The sequence below is a fragment of the Canis lupus genome, chromosome 32, assembly GCF_011100685.1.
Source record: "Canis lupus familiaris isolate Mischka breed German Shepherd chromosome 32, alternate assembly UU_Cfam_GSD_1.0, whole genome shotgun sequence".
NCBI lineage: Eukaryota > Metazoa > Chordata > Mammalia > Carnivora > Canidae > Canis > Canis lupus.
This window is the reverse complement of record NC_049253.1, coordinates 11,862,660-11,882,892: the sequence shown is the minus strand read 5'-3', so window position 1 is coordinate 11,882,892 and position 20,233 is coordinate 11,862,660. Positions and strand designations below refer to the sequence as shown.

Below are 20,233 nucleotides of genomic sequence, written 5' to 3'. Positions count from 1 at the left end.
ACTAAGGCAGGCCTCCAGCCAACAGTCAGCAAGGAATTGAGGCCCTCAGTTGAATAGTTCACAGAAGCTAGATCCTGCTGGTCTTTCTGCAAGCAGACTTCAGAAAAGACCCAAGCTCCAGCTAACACCTGATTGCAGCCATGTGAGAGACCCTGAAGCAAAGGACCTGTCCAAGCCATGCCCATATTCTGGTCCCATGGTAACTGTGAGCAAATAAATGCATGTTGAAAGATGCTAAGTTTGGGGATCACTTGATGTGCAGCAAAAGATAACTAACATAATATGCAGGTCATATATTGGGAAAGGAAGCAGAAGAAAGCAAGCAGGGCCTTGTAACCATGATGCAGAACTGACACCTAATAAAGAATAGAGAGAAGAAAGAAGTAATAGGCTGGAAGAGTCCTGGACTACAGTATAGTACTAGGCAAGTTGCCCATTGGAAGAGTTCCACATCTTGCCAGAATGATCCTTCCTTAGTACCCTAACCACGTTCAGTCATTGGCTGGGAACAAGCTGAAAGTATCAGAATCCTGTTGCCAATGTTGTATTGAATCCAGAAGGGCAGCAGCTGGAGCCCCACAGTGGAAGATATGAGTGGTGCATCTCAATGCTACAGAAGAAGCATCATTGAGACACTCAGGGAGGTTGTTTTCTGTGGGCCAAGAGTGATAGTAAAATGTGCTTGCATGGAATCATGGGACTTCCATGGGACTCTGTAATGTCAATATGAATGATATAATCTCAGAATAGCAAAGACCATGTTTCAGCACTCAATAATTAGAAGCAACATAGATGTAATTCTGTTAATACACAGCAAGATCAGAGTAACCATCAGGGATCCTTGACTGTGGGGAATCTATGGCAGTAAACCATCCTGTTCCTGAAGGTAAGATAGAGGGCAGCCAATGATAGTAGTAATCCTCAATCTATATAAACATAAGAGATCAAGAGCTGGTGAGCAAAGACCAATGACAACTTATCTTCTTGGAAAATCATGATCCTTACACAGGATCTGAACCAATTCTCAGAAACAGAGCCAGTGAACTAAAAGGCCAGATCCCCTTGAGAAATGGCCCCACAGTGCCAAAACAAGAATATACTGGTATTAACATTATACTCTAAAGGAATAAACAGCCATTTTTCAGAGTAACTGCATTGGAGAAAATGAGATACCAGATCTTTTGAAAACTATTGGATACAGAATTAGAGCTGACACTGACTGTAGAGGACACAAAATACCATAACGACCCTTCTACTATCCTGAGAATAATTGGTTCAAAGAATATATGGATCCACTTCTGGTATTTTCCCAGTTTCTGAGGTCATACTCAGAATGGATATAGTTTGCAACTGTCAGAACCCTCATGTTATTTCTCTGACTTTTGGAGTAACCACCATCAGAGTGGAAAGGGTCGAGTAAAGTCCCTGATACTATCCCCAGTAGCCAATATAGGAAATCAAAAGCTATACCACATCCTGTTTGAAATTTCAGATATTACTGCAAGTCTCAGAGTCAAGATGCAGAGATTTTGCTCCCACAACTGTTCCCATTCAGATAACCAGTATAACCCTTACAAGAAAGAGAGGAAAAAATAGATCTTTGCAGACATGTAGAGGATTAAAGACAAGGATGTCTAGGAAGAGACAATACACAGACCTATGGAAGTGGGGGAAAACTGTGCAGATCTTTGCCTCATCTTCATGCTCAACAGAGAGCATCTACAGCAGAGGAGACACTGAAGACATTGGGGAACAAGCTAACTTATCCAGTGGAGGTAAGCCAGCTTTTATCCTTACCCACCCTAGTGCTAGCACAATGGGTCCAAAAACAGAGTGGCAATGGTGCCAGGGGTAGAGGCAACACATGAGGCCATAACCTTGGGACCAGCTTCAGCCATAGGGCAGTGAATTCCACCAACACTTCCATTAAAAGTGTTTTGGTGGGATCTTTTTTTAAGTTTTTATTTTAATTCCACTTAGTGAACATACCGTGTTATATTAGTTTCAGGTGTACAATATAGTAATTTAACACTTCCATACATTACCCTGTGCTCATCCCCATTACCTATTTAAACCCATTCCCCCACCCACCTCTCCTCCAGTATTTTTGGTGGGGACTTTTTTATCTTCATTACCTTTATTTTGCTTTTATGGAATTGTGGCCACTCACCACAACTGAAACATTAATAACAGAATGGAAAATAGCATGGGGCATGAATGTATCTAAGTAACATGATGGATGCTCTGTAGGAGACACTAGTGATTCTCCACTCTATTTTCCCAGCAGCAGCAATGGAAAAGAGTTTTCAGCATGATGATAGATTCCCTTCTCAACTGCATATTTCTCCTTCCTTCTTAGCCTAAGGGTTTTCTCTACCAACTTGGAAGCTCACTTAGCTATAAGCAGTTACAACCTGGAAGTATGGGAAAGTCAGCACCTTAGGGGCAACTCTCAGTCAGTAAAGGATGACTACTGGTGGCTAAATGGCCCAGGACCTTCATCACTCCTGTAATGATTATCAGATGTGTTCCACATGGTTTCTTTGTAGAACAGTGTTGAGGCATGTTTGCCTACCATACTAATGCACTCATTGATGCATCCTTCATTAACATTTCTCGTTTGTTTTCTTATTTCCTACCATCGTTTCTGGGATCACCTCCCATATAGACAATCGGCCACCATATTCTTGTCTTAGATCTACTTTTGAAAGAATACAAGCTAAGGCAATAATGATGGTTTAAAACAATAATGCCTTGTGTAGGTTAAAATACAGAGAGAGAAATAAAATACATAGTAGCAATAGCATAAACTTCAGTGGACTGACAAAGGAATGTTCTATGATTTTTATTTTGTCTAAGACAAGGGTAAAATTACTAACTAGCATTAGACTTTGATAAGTTAAGGATACATATTGTGATTTCTAAAATGACCACTCAAATTTTGATAAAAGAATGTATATCTTCCAAACTAAAATATTATAAAATACAATTCAATAAGGGCAATAAGAAAACTAAACATAAAACAGGCAACAAAAAAAGAGAAAAGAATGTGCTAATTGTTAGATTTAAATCTAAATTTATCAGTAGTAAAAGCGTAAAGACCTAAAGCATCAATTAAAAGACAGAGACAATCAGACTAGAAAGAAAAATATATCTGTATCCTCAGATACAGGTACATTGTGTTTGCCTGATTTCCCCAGAAGACAAAGCAGAGTCAAAAACATCTGTGCAGTTCCAGTGTGCAGGAGTGAAAGATATAGGGAGTGATTCAGAGAAGGAGGGAAAATAATAAAGCATTTCAAATATAGGAATATAACTTCATGATCTCAAGGAAGGAAAATCTTGGTAATGAAAAAGACCTTTAACAAATTCTGTGCATGTAATGTACAGCATGGTGATTATAGTTAATAATGCTGCATTATTATATAGTTAAATGTTACTAAAAGAGTAGATCTTAAAAGTTCTCACCACAAAAAAGAAACGGTGATTATGTGAGATGAGATGAAGGTATTAGCTAATGTTATTGTGGTAATCATTTTGCAATATAAAATGTATCAAATCAACACATTGAGGACCTTACCTTACACAATGTAATATGTCAACTATATGTCAATAATGCTGAAAAAATTTAAAAGATGAATAAAAATTTTTTTAATTAAAAAGTACTAATTATAAAGGTAAAAATTGACAAATGAGTCCATACTAACATTAAAGTTAAGAATATTTGTTTATTAAAATACAAACCTAAGGAGCTAAAGGGCAAACCACAGGATGAGAAAAAATATTTTTAATATATAGTGAAAGGGCTTTTAAGATAATATATAAGGAACTTTTTGAAATCAACCAGAAGAAAGACAAAGACAGACAACCCAATAGAAAAATAGGAAAGAGAGTTGAACAAATATTTTTGGAAACAGGATATATGACTAGTCAGTTAAAATGTAAACAGGTGCACATCTTCATTGTAATAAGGAAAACAAAAACTAAAATGACATGAACTATCAGTGCACAATGTCCACAGGCTAAAATTTAGACGACTGATTTGGTAAGCATGTGCATCAACAGGAACAATTTTTTTTTTCTTTAAGTAGGCTCCACAGCTAGGGCAGAGCCCAATGTGGCGCTTGAACTTACAACCCTGAGATTGAGACCTGAGCCCAGAATAAGAGTCAGATATCAACTAACTGAACTACCCAGACCCCCCAACAGGAACATTTTTATGGTACCTTCAGGAGCATGGTTCAGCCCCCTTGGAAAATTGTATTATCAACTACAAACAAAATTATACATTCTCCATGACCAATGTCACTCCTACTTAACAGATATGCATGCACATGAGATCCAAGCAACATATACAAGAATCACAACAGCACTATGTTCATTAACTATAGAATAAACAAAAATTGTGATATATTCATAAATGGATTACTATAGTAATGAACAGTCTACAACTATACTCAACAATGTGGAGTAATCTTGAAAATATAATGTTTAGTGAAAGAAGCCAGATACAAAATAATATATAATGTATAATCCAATTTACATAAAGTTGAAAGAAGTGAAAATTAACTTTTTTGTTTAGAGATGCATTATTAGATGACACTCTATAAAGAAAATCAAAGAGATGATTCCCATAAAAGTTAGGATAGTAGTTCCCTTTGGGGCAGAGACAGGGTAATAACTGGGTTGAGGGAGAACTTCTAAGGTTCTGACAATATTCTATTTCCTCTCCAAAAGATGGTTACACAAGTTTATACTTTGTGATAATGAACAGAGCTATGCATTTATGTTTTCTGTACTTTCCTATACATGTGTTACATTTCATAAAGAAAAGGTTTTTATAGAACAATCCAACAAACCACCTTTGAAAGAACTAAGGGACTATTTCTCTTTAACTGATGACCATAGACTTATATTCTTGGGCTCATTCTCTAGTGATAAGTCATAAATGCATCTATTATCTGTATAGAGGAAAAATTCACTTCCTTGTTGTGTGATAAAATTTGACAGACAAATTCAAGTTATGTTCCCCTACCTTATAACTGTATATTATCAATGTATCTTTAAACACAATCCTGCTAATAAGCACTTAAATTATCTTTATCACTAAATTTAAATCAACATCTGCCTGGAAGTCACTTCTTTTCTTGAACAGTCTGGCTATTGTTTTTTGCAATGCTATGAGACAAGTTTTGTGAAGCTTCTTTGCAAAATCCCCTACTGACCTAATAGCTGTTTCATTCATTCGCATGCCCATGACACTCTCCTTATACTGTTTTCTTAAATGTCATGATATCCAGGGACTCTAAATCCAATTGTTCTTATTTTGTATTATTCGTATTCAATCTCTCTGCTTGAGGCAATACTTTTTTTCATCTTCAATTTTCAAAGCACAAATCAAATTATGCTTCTATTATACTTCAACTCTAATAGCTTCCCTACAGAACAAAGAAAAAACTCTAAAATGTGTTCATGGGTGTCTGGAATACAAGTTCCAATCTTTCGCTCCAACCTCATTTTCTAAGAAAACTATACTTTCGTTCATAAATCCATTCCTCTAGAAAGACAGATGTACACACACACATTATTCCCCAATACACACTTCACTTATCTTCCATAGACCTGTGTTCAAACTCATTTTGTCTGTAATAAATGCAACAAAACCACACTAAAATGAAAATTAACTCAAATCTCATTTATAAACTTTGATGGAAATAATGTAATACTAACCAATTTAAAAGAATAATACATCCTGAAAAAGTTTTAATCCGAGAAAACTGGGAACATTCACCGAAAAATTTATTCATGTAATTCACAATTACCACAAAAGGAAATGACTTTCAACTTTACAAAGAATATTCATCAACAACCTTTAACAAACACCTCAATAAATACAGAAAAAAAGCAAAGATGTTCATGACAACATTACGCCCATATTAACTATATTACCAATGAATAAAACCAAAAAGAGCAAAGTTTTAAATATTTGAAATGAAAACTACAAATAATTTATAAATAATAAATTTGCCTATCAAAGATAAGAATCAACTGAAAAATTAGAACTAGTAAATCAGTAAAATGGCTAGTGATATATCAAACATACTCCAGAGACAGTGCAGGAATAAAATAAAATTCAATGTTCAGAATGTAAGCCATAGAAAGAATTCAAGTATATACAATAATTAGGTATATAACAAATCTCACATTTCAAACTCAAAGGCTAAACTTGTTTTAAAAAATGATGCTGGAAGAACTGGATACCTATTTAAAAATATATGTCAAATCATGCATAAAACACATTGTAGATGAAATAAATAACTAAATATGAAGAAAAAACTATAAAATAAGTAGAAGAAAATATAGAAGATTATCTCTTTATACTCATAGAACAAAGAGGGCTTTCTTTAAAAAAAAATAAGTCATAAAGGAAAAGATAGGTTAGACTATCTTTAAGTTTTCTAATGTAAAAGACACCCATAAACATAATTGAATGGGCAGAGCTGACAGAGAAAATAATTACAAGACAGATACAAAGAATTAACTATCCATATTTTTTTTAATTCTTTAAGTCAATAAAAAAGACCAGCAAGGTTAAATTTTTTTTAAAGATTTATTTATTTATTTGAATGAGGAAGGAAGAGGGTCTCAAGCAACCTCCACACTGAGCAGGGAGCCCAACACAGTGCTCAATGTTGGGCTGCATCTCATGACCTCAAGATCACGACCCAAGTAGAAACCAACAGTCACTTAATCAACTGTGCCACAGGTAACTCAAAGACTAGCAAATTTTAAAATGGGCAAATGACCTGAACAGACAATTAAAATTTCTAAAATGAAAGATGTATCATTAAAGGAATTAAAAATTCCACTAATGTAACTTTCAAATTTGTCAGTTATATTATCATCCAGAAAGTTATTTCAAAACTTTGAGTTATTATCAATAAGACCAAAACCTTAAGTCTGTTCTTTGGAAAAATTAAAAGCAATAAAGTTTGATACTTTGTTAGGTATTTAAATTTTAACCATAAAAAATATAAATGTTAAAATGAGAAATAATCAATATCTATATAATCCTGGAGGTATCATTTTTACCTATTGAAAACTAGAATATTTGTCAACTTACACAATCCTTTAAATAAAACCAACAACAGCTTTTTGCAAAGGGTTTGCCACCAGAACACAGATGTCATGAAAACTACCACTAAACCTAAACCAAAATGGGAAAGGAAAAGACTCATATCAACATCGTCATCATTGGACACATAGATTGGGGCAAGTCTACCACTACTGGCCATCTGATCTACAAATGTGGTGGGATCGACAAAAGAACCATAGAAAAATTTGAGAAGGAGGCTGCTGAGATGGAAAAAGGCTCCTTCAAGTCAGCCTCAGTCTTGGATAAACTGAAAGCTGAATGTGAACATGGTATCACCATTGATATCACCCTGTGGCAATTCAAGATCAGCAAGTATTACGTGACCATCATTGATACCCCAGGACACAGAGACTTTATCAAAAACATGATTACAGACATATCTCAGGCTGACTGTGCTGTCCTGATTGTTGCTGCTGGTGTTGGTGAATTTGAAGCAGGTATCTCCAAGAATGAACAGACCCACGAGCATGCCCTTCTGGCTTACACACTGAGTGTAAAACAACTAATTGTTGGTGTTAACAAAATGGATTCCACTAAACCACCCTGCAGCCAGAAGAGATACAAGGAAATCGTTAAGGAAGTCAGCACCTACATTAAGAAAATTGGCTACAACCCCAACACAGTAGCATTTGTGCCAATTTCTGGTTAGAATGGTGACAACATGCTGGAGCCAAGTGCTAACATGCCTTGGTTCAAGGGATGGAAAGTCCCCCATAAAGATGTGAAAGCCAGTGGAACCACACTGCTTGGAGCTCTGGATTCCATTCTGCTGCCAACTCGTCCAACTGATAAGCCCTTGCATCTGCCTCTCCAGGATGTCTACAAAATTGGTGGTATTGGTACTGTCCCAGTGGGGCGAGTGGAGATTGGTGTACTTAAGCCTGGCATGGTGGTCACCCCTTCTCCGGTCAATGTTACAACTGAAGTAAAGTCTGTTGAAATGTACCATGAGGCTTTGAGTGAGGCTCTTCCTGGGGACAATGTGGGTTTCAATGTCAAGAATGTATCTGTCAAAGATGTTCATCGTGGCAACGTGGCTGGTGACAGCAAAAATGACCCACCAATGGAAGCAGCTGGCTTCGTGGCTCAGGTGATTTTCCTGAACCGTCCAGGCCAAATCAGTGCTGGATATACACCTGTGCTGGATTGTCACACAGCTCACATTGCTTGCAAGTTTGCTGAGCTGAAGGAGAAGATAGATCGTCTTTCTGGAAGATGGTTCCAAGTTCTTGAAATCTGGGGATGCTGCCATTGTTGATATGGTTCCTGGCAAACCTATGTGTGTTGAGAGCTTCTCTGACTGACCTCCTCTGGGCCGTTTTGCTGTTCGTGACATGAGACAGACGGTTGTTGTGGGTGTCATCAAAGCAGTGGACAAGAAGGCCGCTGGAGCTGGCCAAGTCACCAAGTCTGCCCAGAAAGCTCAGAAGGCTAAATGAATATTATCCCCAATACCTGCCAGCCCAGTCTTAATCAGTGGTGGAAGAATGGTCTCAGAACTGTTTCTGTCAATTGGCCATTTAAGTTTAATAGTAAAAGGCTGGTTAATGATAACAATGCATCGTAAAACCTTCAGAAGGAAAGGAGAATGTTTTGTGGACCATTTTTTTTTATGTGCGTGTGTGGCAGTTTTAAGTTATTCGTTTTTAAAATCAGTACTTTTTAATGGAAACAACTTGACCAAAAATCTGTCACAGAATTTTGAGACCCATTAAAATAAAAGTTTAATGAGAAAAAAAAAAAACAACAAAAACTGCCTGATTTAGTTTTAAATGAAAGTTTTTCTGTGACAAATAAACTAACAAATACAGTAACCAAAGTTTAAGGAAAGATGCTCAAAGATAAGAGATCTTTTGCACATTAATGGATTAACTGGCAGACTCACTAAAATCATCCTCCAGAACTTGGAATCTTTTAGGGTGTCATTGTGATAGTTTAAAATGCACAAAACAGGAGTGATATCACCAAGATGGGAAAAAAATTATTTAAGCACAAGACACTACTGAGATAATCCTACAACATGGAGTGAGGCTGAAGCATCCCCTGTACCAGAGACCAAGACACACTGTTAGAAGGGTAAGAGAAGCAGCTACACATTGACTGCATTGCTTTTTCCTGCAGGAGAGAGCAGTAGCATGTAGAAAGGTCTCCCCTTGAGCCTCCAGTTCCCCCAATGGAAACTCAGGTAAGACTCCAGCATTAGGGTCACCTTATGAGAGCCCCTACTCTGATCTTCCACCATGATGAGATTGCCAGAGAGTCAGCAGGCAGGACTCAACCATTGGGAATCTAGTTGTAGTGGAGAAGGAGAGATGGGTTTGTAATAGTCAGCACATGGATCTTCACAGATCAAGTTGACACCTGCTGTGCCCAAGTGGTAATCCCAACCAAAGGCTTTTCTCATGGGCATAACTAAGTTGGGGGCACAGTCTGACCAGTGAATTCAGTAGGGTGCAGATCTGCCTGATTTGGATCCTCAAACAAAGAGTTTTTCTTGTCCTAGAGGCTGTTTTGTCATGCCCAGGTAAGAAGCAAAGCCACAACCCCACCGCTATGGAGAGTGATGTATGGTCCCATCTAACCAGAAGAGCTAACAAGAACCTCTTGAAGTTGTGTGGTCCAGTGGCACTCCAGCTTAGAGGCAGGCAGGCAGAGGCAATCGCCCCCAGAGAGTCAGTGCCAGTCATTAAGGGTTGCTAGGGGATTAATTCATAGCCAGGGCTGATGGTAGCTCCCTGCTCCTCTCAACTGGAGAACCTGTTTGGGAAATTGAGAGGAGATCAGAGTGGCCTCTCCCCTTCCTGCTCAGGCAAGAGACCTAAGATATGGCCTCCAAGTGCCGTGGAAAGTGTTTTCTGGCCCCATAAGACCAGAAAGGCTGGCAACAAATCCTGGAAGCTGTGCAGCCCAGCAGTGCTAAAGTCTAGAGAAAGGCAGCCAGAGCTAATAGTTTGCAAAGTAAAGCTAGTGGCCCTGTTCAGTCAGGGAACTTGGGGCACAGGTCAAATTAAGAAAACAAAGAGCTTTCCTAGCTTTAGAGGAAAGCTTCCTCTGCTCCATCCAGGCAGGGAATCTAATTCATAGCTCTTCTTATCACTGAATATAGTCCTCAGCCTATATAACCACAGAACCTAATCAGAGCACATGGGAAGTTACCTAGGACATTCAACAGCCCTATGTACAGTGGCACATGAGCAGAGAGAACAGCCCATTTCTTCACCCATCTGTATAACCTCACCTGGTCAGGCAATTCAGTGCACACTGTGGTCTGACTCAGGTTCCCAAGCGGTGAGTTATACAGGCCATGGGTCCATCTTCTTGCCTTACCAGGGCAGGGAAGCTAATTCATTACCCCATCTACTATTGAATATAGTACCCAGTCATGACTATCTAATAAGCCTGAACAAATAATCCAGACAACTGTGGAGACCATATAACAACTTCACAAGTAGGGAACCAAGCCACCAGTGCTATCCAACTGTTCCCAACCAGTGGCAAACTCCTCCATCCCCATTCTCAGAGCTCAAACAGTGACAGTGGCCTCACCCAAGAAATGACCATAATAGCAGAAGGACATTACCAATGGACACATCTAGGAACCCAAACTGAACTGACTGCTGAGGAATGCTTTCTGCCAAAACAAAACTGTAAAGTCTTGACAGAAACCAAATTAATCAAATGCATGGATACCAAAGCATCAAGGATTACGAAAAATCAGGTAGTATGTCACTACCAAAAAAAAAAAAAAAACCTAATAAAGTTACAATAACTGATCCTAAAGGAATAGAGATCCACAAACTAAAGAATTCAGAATAATCCTCTTAAGGAAGTTTAGTAAACTAAAAGAAAAAACAAACAGACAACTAAACAAAATCATGAAAATAATCCATAGACAAAATGAGAAGCTTGACAAGGACATAGAAACCATCAAAAAACAACAACAACAACAACAACAACAACAACAGAAACAGTTGAAAAATACAATAACTGAAGAATTGGATAGAGTTGAGTTTCAAAAATAGACTCAGTCATGCAAATGAGACTGGAAGAAAAATGATTGAAAACAAGTGAAGAAAGCCCACATGGATTTTCCAACAAGGTTTTAAGGCCAGAGAGCATGAGATAACATATTCAAAATAATGAAAGAAAATTACCATTAACCAGGAATTCTATACCCAGTAAAGCTTTCCTTCAGAAATGAAGGAGGAATTAAAATCTTTCAAAACAAAGAAAAGCTGAAGGAATTCATTACCATCAAACCTACTTTACAAGAAATTTTAAAGGACATTCTTTAAGTGGAAATGAAAGAACGCTAATTAATATCATAAAAACATTAAAAGGTAGCATAAATCTCACTGGTAATTGTAATTATATAGTCATAGTTAGATTCTGCAATATAACGGCCATGCATAATTCACCTACAATTCTAGTTTAAAGGTTAAAAAAAGACAAATGCAGTAAAAATAACCATAACTACAATAAACTGTTATTACTTACAAAATATTTTATTTTTTTTAATTTAATTTTATTTATTTATTTTTTTTTATGATAGTCACACAGAGAGAGAGAGGCAGAGACACAGGCAGAGGGAGAAGCAGGCTCCATGCACCGAGAGCCCGACGTGGGATTCGATCCTGGGTCTCCAGGATCGCACCCTGGGCCAAAGGCAGGCGCTAAACCGCTGCGCCACCCAGGGATCCCACAAAATATTTTAAATGTAAATTATAACAGTAATAACCTAAAATATGAGGAAGAGAAGTAAAACTGTAAAGTCTACAAATTCTACTAAAGTTAAATTGTTATTGGAGCACCTGGCTGCCTCAGTTCGAAGAGTATGTGACTCTTAATCTTGGGGTCATGAGTTCAAGGCCCACATTGGGTGTAGAGATTACTTAAATAACTTTTTAAAAATGTTAATTTGTTTTCAGTTTAAAATAGAATGTTATATGTTTAAGATATTTTATGTAAGCCTCATGGTAACCACAAGGGAAAAATCCTGTGGTGATTACACAGAAGAATGAGATAAAAAAAGTCAAAAGCAAACTGATGCCAAAAAAAAACATAAAAAAAAAAAAAAGACAGCAGGGTAAGAAACAAAAAACAGTGGATCTACCAAACAACCAGAAAAAAAAAAATGGCAATAGGTCTTAACCTATTAGTGATTACTTTAACCATAAACTGATTAAATTCTCCAAATAAAAGGCATAGAATGGCTGTATGATTTTTTTAAGATACAACAAAATACTGCCCATAAAAAAACTCTCTTTAGCCTCAAAAACACACATAGAGATTAAAGAGATGAAAAAAGACATTTCAAGTAAATGGTAATCAAAAAAGGGGGATAGCTATAATTGTATCAGACATAAAACATTAAAAATGGTAAAGAGAGACAAGAAGATCATTATATAATGATAAATGGTGGTCAATATATCAAGAAGATGTAATAATTATAAATATTTATACACCCAACATCAAAGGATCTAATTATATAAAACAAAATCAACAGAACTAAAAGGAGAAATAAACAGTAATACAATAACAGTTGAGGACTTATCTCACTCTCAACAACAGATAGATCATCCAGACAGAGAATCAATAAGAAAACAGTGGATTTGAACACTATCAACCAAAGAGAGCTAACAGATATACACAGAACATTCTCTCCAACAGCAGCAGAATATAGACTCTTCTGAAGTGTACATGAAACATTTTCTAGGCTAGACCATATGGTAGGCCACAAAACAAATCATAGCAAACTCAGAATGATTGAAATTATACCAAGTATCTTCTCTGACCACAATAGCATGAAACTAGATATCAACAAAAAGAAAACTAGAAAAGTCAAAAACACATGGAAGTTAACACTCTCCAGAACAACCAATGGATCAGAGAAGAAATTAAATGGGAAATTTAAAAGTTTCTTGAGGGGTGCCTGGGGGCTCAGTTGGTTGAATGTCAGACTCTTGGTGTTTGGCTCAGGCTGTGATTTCAGGGTCATGAGATCAAGCCCTGAGACAAGCTCCATGCTTGCTGCAGAGTCTGCTTGAGATTATTTCCCTCTCCTTCTTCCCCACCCCCTGCTCTCTCTCTCTCAAATAAATTAATAAAAAAAATTTTTTTTAAGTTTCTTGAGGGCACCCAGGTGGCTCTGTGGTTGAGTGTCTGCCTTTACCTCAGGTTGTGATCCTGGGGTCCTGGGATCGAGTCCTGCATCAGGCTTCCTGCAGAAAGCCTACTTCTCCCTCTGCCTATGTCTCTGCCTTTCCTTGTATGCCTCTTATGAATAAATAAATAAAGTCTTTAAAAAAATAAAAAATAGAAAAATAAAGTTTCATGAGACAAACGAAATGGGAACACAATATACTAGAACTTGTAGGATATGGCAAAAGGAGTTCAAGAGAAAATGCCAAAGCAGTAAATTCCTATACTAAGAAGAAAGAACAAAAATAAACAACCTAACTCTATACTTTAAGGAGCTAAAAAAAGAAAAACAGAACCCTAAGCAGAAAAAAGGAAATAATGGAGATTAGAGCAGAAATAAATGAAATAAAGAACAGAAAACAATAGAAAAGATTAACCAAACTAAGAATTGATTTTTTTCAAAAGATGAACAAAATTCACAAAGCCTTAGCTAGATTAAGCAAGGAAAAAAGGAAAAGGACCAGATCAACAAAATTATAAATAAAAAGAAGGCATTATAACTGATATCACAGAAATTCAAAAGATTGTAAAAGCTCCAATGAACAACCATATATCAACAAATTGGACACTGGAAAAAGACTGAATATTCTTAGATACTTACAACTAAGCTAGACTGGGTCAGGAAGAAATAGAAAATCTGAATAGACTAATTACTAGTAAAGAGATTGAATTAGTAATCAAAAACCTCCCAATGAAGAAAAGCCCAGGGCCAAACAGCTACACAATGAATTTTATCAAATATTTAAGAAGGTTAACACCAATATTTCTCAAACTCTTTAAAAAATCAAACAGATAGGAACACTCCCAAACTCATCTTATGAAGCAGCAGCATCTTAATACCAAAGCCAGAAAAGTGCACTACTCAAAAAGAATATCCCTGATGAATACAGATGCAAAACCTCCCAATAAAATACTAACAAACTGAATTCAGAAGCACACTAAAAGGATCATTCACCATCATCAAGTGATATCTATCCCAGGGATGCAAGGATGCAACAAATGCAAATTGATCAATGTGATACATCAGATAGAATGAAAGAAAAGAACCACATGATCATTTCAATAGATACAAAGAAAGCGTTTAGCAAAAATCAGCATCCATTCATGATAAAAACTTCTAACGAATTAGGCATAGAAGAAACATATATCAATATAATGAAGGCCATATATGACAAGTCCACAGCTAACATCATAGTCAATGGTGAAAGGCTGAAAGCCTTAGGTTGTTCCTAAGATCAGGAATAAGCAAGGGTATCTACTCTCACCATTCATTTTCAGCATAGTACTAAGATGTCCTAACTAGGACAATAAGTCATATAAATAAATAGTATCAGAATTAAAAAGGAAAAAGTAAAATTGGCTTTATTTTCAGGTGACATGATTTTGTACATAGAAAATCCTAAAAACTCAACCAAATTTTGATTAGATCTAATCAGTAAATTCACTAAAGTTGAAGGATACAAAATTAACATACAAAATAAGTAGTGTTTCTATATACTAACAACAAATTTTCTGAAAAAATTAACTCATCCCATTTAAGATGGCAACAAAAACAATAAAATACCTAGGAATAAAGTTAACTAAGGAGATGAAAGATCTCTACTCTGAAAAATGTAAGATACCGATGAAAGAAATTGAAGATGACAGAAATAAGTGGAAAGATATCCCACATTTGTGACCTGGAAAAAATGATATTGCTAAAATGTCAATACTACAAATGCCTTCTATGGATTCAGTGCAGTCCCTCTCAAGAGTACAAAGGCATTTTTTACACAAGTGTAAAAACTCTCCTGAAATTTATATGGAACCATAAAAGACCCCAAATAACAAAACAAAACAAAAAAAAAAAATTCCTGAGAAGAACAAAGATACCACTCTTCCTGATTTTAAGCTACAGTCGTCAAAACACATACTGGCATAAAACAAGACAAATAGACCAATGGAAGAGATCTAGAGCCCTGAAATAAACCCAAACATAAATGGTCAACTAATATTTGACAAGGAAACCAACAGTACTCAATGAAGAAAAGATAGGTTCTTCAGTAAATGGTGTTGGGATAATTGGATATTGGCATATAAAAGAATGAAATGGATCCATATCTTACACCACTCATAAAAATTAACCAAAAATGGATTAAAGAGTTTAATGTAAGACCTGAAGCCAAGAAATACCTAGAAGAGGGATCCCTGCGTGGCGCAGCGGTTTAGCGCCTGCCTTTGGCCCAGGGCGCGATCCTGGAGACCCGGGATGGAATCCCACGTCGGGCTCTCGGTGCATGGAGCCTGCTTCTCCCTCTGCCTGTGTCTCTGTCTCTCTCTCTCTCTGTCTCTGTGTGTGTGTGTGTGTGTGTGTGTGACTATCATTAAAAAAAAAAAAAATCCCAGAAGAAAACATAGAAACAAAGCTTCTTGACATGATCCTGGTAATGATGTTTTGGATATGACACCTAAAGCACAAATAACAAAATCAAAAATAAGCATGAATACATCAAGCTAAAGAGCTTCTGCATAGCAAAAGAAACCATAAACAAAGTGAAAAGATAACCTTTGGAATGAGAAAAGAGATTTGCAAACCATATAATTGATAAGGGGTTAATATCCAATGTATAAAAAGAACTCATACAACTTGATAGCATAAGAAAAAAAAAGCTACAAAGTAGGCAAAGGGCCTGAATAGACATTTTTCCAAAAAAGATATGCAAAAGACCAACAGGTACATAAAAAGATATGCAACATCACTGTTAATTAGAGAAATGCAAATTAAAAGCACAATGAGATATCATTTCACACCTGCTAGAATCACCATTGTCAAAAAGACAATTGCAAATGGTGGATGCATGTGGAGAAAAGGGAACACTTCTGTACTGTTGGTGGGAATCCTGACCAAAAAAATAACCCAGTGATAAATTATTTCAGACCCAAGTGTTGTAATAGCACCATCCACTAGAATTATAATGTAAGCCACGTATGTAATTTTAAATTTTCTAGTAGTCACATTTTAGAAAGAAGAAACAGGTATTAACTTATGAATATATATTACGTAAGCCAATAATTCAAAATATTCATTTGAACATGAAATCAATAAAAAATTAATCATCTTGCATTCTTTATTTTGTACTACATCTTTGAAATCCAGTGTATGTTTATACTTAACAGCATTTCTCAGTGTGGACATGCCATATTTCAAATACTTGATAACCACATGGGGCCAGTGCCTGTTCTACTGGGAAGCATGGTTCCAGAAGCTCAGAGGGGGGAGAGACCAATGTGTATGTAGTAAAAGGGTCTTGGAGAGGACGTAGGCTTTGGCCATCCTGCAGAGGCAGCTCGAGGAGATGCAAGAGGAGAAAGGACTCTATTAGGGCATCCCAGGCAAGAGGGGCCACAAAGTGAATGGATGGAGACTAAGATTAGGATAAACAAATGAGAAGAGTGAGGTATTTTGCCACCATTATCCCAGAGAACAAGGCTAGATCATCTTGAGTGTGAGCATGCATGCTTTCCTGAAACACATTTCCATTTGAAAGATGGAGTGGGCATTCTATTTATCTCCTTCAGTAAATTGAGAGCCTCTCAAATCTGTCATTTTGCTATTCAGTGGGGGGCGGAGGGGCTCTTGTGGCCTTTCTAATTCAGAGACCAGTGATCTCTGGACTTAAGAACGACCTGCAAAAAGGAATAGAGTGGTTCCCAAGGTCACCATCTTTCTGAAAGTAGATATATCCAGGCCTCAAAATCAGAGGCCTCTCTAATCAATGCTCTTCCCCTCACCTAACTGCTTCATCTAAATCCACAGAAAGTTTCTGAGGCTATGAACTGGTTTTCGGAAACTGGTGGTTTTACTGAGCCAGCATGGATAAGGCCTTATTTTTTCATCTCTAATTTGTCAGGAAGAGTCTACTACTGCAGGAGTGGCAGTACATAGCAAGCCCACAGAGCCTGAGGAAGAGTCACTGCTGGAAATGGATGGGAAAATCTGTGAGTGCATCACAACATCCAAGTGATCAAGAGGCTCAGGCTGACACTATCTAGCGGAGCAGGGACACTGTCTAGTAGGCTGGAATGGGCATGTGTCTTCACTGTATCTTTTATCCTCCCAATGCCAGACTCGGTACCTTCACTAATTAAGTGACCAAAAGAAGTGGAAGAAATAAATGAATGAATGAATGAATAACTGTATAAAGCTCTGTCCCTAGAATACAAGCTACAGTTTGGGAGGAGTTTGCTATGGTCCCTTTCTGTGTGATCCTAAGTTCTTGTGGATGGTTATGGGATAAAAGCAAAAGTCACACATCTGCAAAAAGCCACTATTCCTAACAGACCTATTATCTCCAAGGGCTCTTGAGAAATTTCACAAAGCAGTAGAGCTCCCTGACTTCCTTCCCAAGTCAAGGTGGATGGACAGAGAACTCTGGCATTTACTGTCTCTTCTGGCTGCTAAATTGACTCCACAATCCTGTACACATTCAGATTTGGGCACATTATTGCCCTCTCTCCTTTTCTCCAACAACCCCCAAATCACTCTTTTGACTATTTTGACATTGGTGCTCTAAAAGCAGGCAGCTGAGGGATCTCTGAACCAGAGCAATTTAATGTAGCTTTGCATTCTACCCAAAGCATACTTTGTTCTTCTTAACCTTTCTGTGACTGGTTCTTTACTACACGGGTTATTATACTGCCATGGTGCTCCTTTCTCACCTATTCCCCACTTGTACTCTTGAAAACTGCAACTAAAGAGACCAAGGAAATCATGGATTTGGAGAGACTATCCTTTGGCATCAATCATCACTCCCTGGAAGCCTGATTAGGAAAAAGTGTAAGCGCAGAGAAGCTATACACCTCCTGATGGTGGCAGACATCAGGCAGATGTTAGGAGCACAGGACCCAGAAAACAAAATACTATGTTTAATTGTTAACACTGTTTCTGTTCCCATGAAAGAAGCTGGACTGAAGTCCTGTGATTATGTCCTAAAGCTCAATGTTTGCCCCATGTTCATGAGTTCAAAATAAACCATCTGTGAAAGCTCTTTAAGCTGAGCATCAAACTGCAAAATATGTAAGATGTTGCTATCTGATGTGCGTAAGCACGTTGCTTTTATTTAGGGTGGATTTTTTGTTTGCTTTTTGCTTTCTGCATTCTAAAACAGACCTGCTGCCTGATTTATACACTGTGTTCCCAGAATTCCTTGCAGTTCCTGGTGTGGTAGTGATTTGGGGCTTTCCTAGCACAGTTGCTGAAATAAAGGCTGCTGCCCTGTTTTGTTTCTTCTTTCGTACTGACTAAAGGCATGCTGACCACTACTTATTAGTGCTTTGATCTTTTTTATTTTTGAACATACGGTCAGGACCTCACCAGTGCCCAGAATGGCAGCCTGAAATTCTAGTAGACTTGAGCCCATGTGATAAACTGCTTTGCTCTGGGAAGAAGTGAGTGCCTCGCAAAGACTGATGGGCTGATACATATTAAACATCCCCTCCCAGCGGGAGAGAACTTGCTTTCCTGAGCATCTGTTCATCTGTTTTGTTCACATAGAACCGCTGCCACTCCATTCACATAAAAAGGCCTCCACTTCGAGTCACTTTCTATTAGACACTTGGATGTCACAAATGTTGCCAAATACAGTAGAATTTAAAAGCTGTATTGACTTAAGGAACTCTATTTCACAAGTAAAAGTGGATTTAATTGAACCTGCTTTTGTTTCTTTTTTCCATTTTATTTCTCTTGCTTTTTCTAAACACTATTCAAATGAAACTTTATTCCCTAAGAAATTAAGTCCACTGTGTACCCCAATTCCATTTCAACAAGCCCCATTTCTCTTAATGGCATTTAATGACCGTAATATGTACTGCTGAAAAAAAAAATCCACCAAGTACTTTTGTTGAGCAAGAATACTGTTTGTTGAGTTTTCAGTATGACTTTATTCAGAGCCCTGCAGTGCTAATTTAAAAAATCTGTCATTCTGTCATCAAAGCTTAGCATAAGGCTCATGACATCAATGTCCAAAGCTCTGAAAACAGGTATAACCTTTGGGCAATGATAAAGGATAATGTGGTGGTTCATGAAAGGTAAAAAGGGTAGTCACCAGGCCTCTAGCCTCTAGTGGCTAGAGGGACTAAAATGGAGTCTGATCCTGCCATTTGTTGACCTTAATTAAGTCACCTCCACTTCTCTGAATCTCATTTCTTCATCTATAAAAGAGAAATAATGAATAACCTATGTCATGGGATTTTTTTAGGGGAATTAAAGAATATGTGGAAATTCATGGTAATTATGCAATGAAATTCAAATAACACATTGACTGAATAGAAAGAAAAAAAAAAAAAACATGAGGGATGGGGTGTGTTGCAAATTCTTCCTTACTTGCTTTGGAATAACCCTTTATCAATTGTCCCTTTTTGGCTCTATGAAGGGATTTTTCTTTCTTTTTTTTTTTTTTTTTTTAATTTATTTATGATAGTCACACAGACAGAGAGAGAGAGAGAGAGAGAGGCAGAGACACGGGCAGAGGGAGAAGCAGGCTCCATGCACCGGGAGCCCGACGTGGGATTCAATCCCGGGTCGCCAGGATCGCGCCCTGGGCCAAAGGCAGGCACCAAACCGCTGCGCCACCCAGGGATCCCGGGATTTTTCAAGATTTTGAGATTTTCCCAAAAGTAGAGATCATTGACCCTATAACTTACCTCTACAATATAAGCATGCAGTCATGCTTGCCCTGACCACATGAACAATACAGAGGCTATGAGCCCAGCCTTGTGAAAGCAGTTAACACGCATTGCCTCACCCTCATGCTGCCAATCCTCCCTCATCATAGCCATCACTGCCACTGCCAGCCACCACCACCACTACTCCTCAGATGTTCCCTGGTCCAAATGTCT

At 37.6% G+C, this 20,233-nt stretch overlaps 1 long non-coding RNA gene and 1 pseudogene across 2 annotated transcripts in view; one reads left to right on the top strand and one right to left on the bottom strand.

Annotated features, from left to right (window-relative positions):
• The window catches only part of LOC111093649, a 105,604-nt gene extending 85,389 nt beyond the window's left edge, over window positions 1-20,215 (bottom strand). Inside the window, exon 1 of the long non-coding RNA XR_005382716.1 lies at window positions 20,039-20,215. This is a non-coding gene — a long non-coding RNA (uncharacterized LOC111093649). The remainder of the gene's footprint in view (window positions 1-20,038) is intronic.
• On the top strand, window positions 7,208-8,595 carry LOC106558144 (annotated as a pseudogene). The gene has a single exon (XR_005382715.1). The product of XR_005382715.1 is annotated as an elongation factor 1-alpha 1-like (transcript).
• Window positions 20,216-20,233: the final 18 nt, after the last annotated feature.